Here is a 753-nt window from a genome sequence, read left to right on the forward strand (position 1 = left end):
CAGGCAGATCGTGCCTGACTAATCTGGTCTCTTTTTATGACCAGGTTATGAAACGCCTGGACACAGGAGGAGGGGTGGATGTCGTATACTTAGACTTCAGGAAGGCCTTTGATACGGTATCCCACCCCATACTGGTGAACAAGTTAAGAGGCTGTGACTTGGATGACTACACAGTCCGGTGGGTGGCGAATTGGCTGGAGGGTCGCACCCAGAGAGTCGTGGTGGATGGGTCGGTTTCGACCTGGAAGGGTGTGGGCAGTGGGGTCCCGCAGGGCTCGGTCCTTGGACCGATACTCTTTAATGTCTTCATCAGTGACTTGGACGAGGGAGTGAAATGTACTCTGTCCAAGTTTGCAGATGACACAAAGCTATGGGGAGAAGTGGACACGCCAGAGGGCAGGGAACAGCTGCAAGCAGATCTGGACAGGTTGGACAAGTGGGCAGAAAACAACAGAATGCAGTTCAACAAGGAGAAATGCAAAGTGCTGCACCTAGGGAGGAAAAATGTCCAGCACACCTACAGCCTAGGGAATGACCTGCTGGGTGGCACGGAAGTGGAAAGGGATCTTGGAGTCCTAGTGGACTCTAAGATGAACATGAGTCGGCAGTGTGACGAAGCCATCAGAAAAGCCAATGGCACTTTATCGTGCATCAGCAGATGCATGACGAATAGGTCCAAGGAGGTGATACTTCCCCTCTATCGGGCACTGGTCAGACCACAGTTGGAGTACATGCAGTTCTGGGCACCACACT

The 753-nt window shown here is 52.5% G+C and overlaps 1 protein-coding gene across 4 annotated transcripts in view; it reads left to right on the forward strand.

The window, feature by feature from the left end:
• LOC102370503 (NACHT, LRR and PYD domains-containing protein 12-like) overlaps positions 1-753 on the forward strand; it is a 39,614-nt gene that overhangs the window by 33,814 nt on the left and 5,047 nt on the right. The gene's annotated exons all lie outside the window — the stretch shown is intronic.

The sequence above is a fragment of the Alligator sinensis genome, unplaced genomic scaffold (genome assembly GCF_000455745.1).
Source record: "Alligator sinensis unplaced genomic scaffold, ASM45574v1 scaffold662_3, whole genome shotgun sequence".
Taxonomy (NCBI): Eukaryota; Metazoa; Chordata; order Crocodylia; family Alligatoridae; genus Alligator; species Alligator sinensis.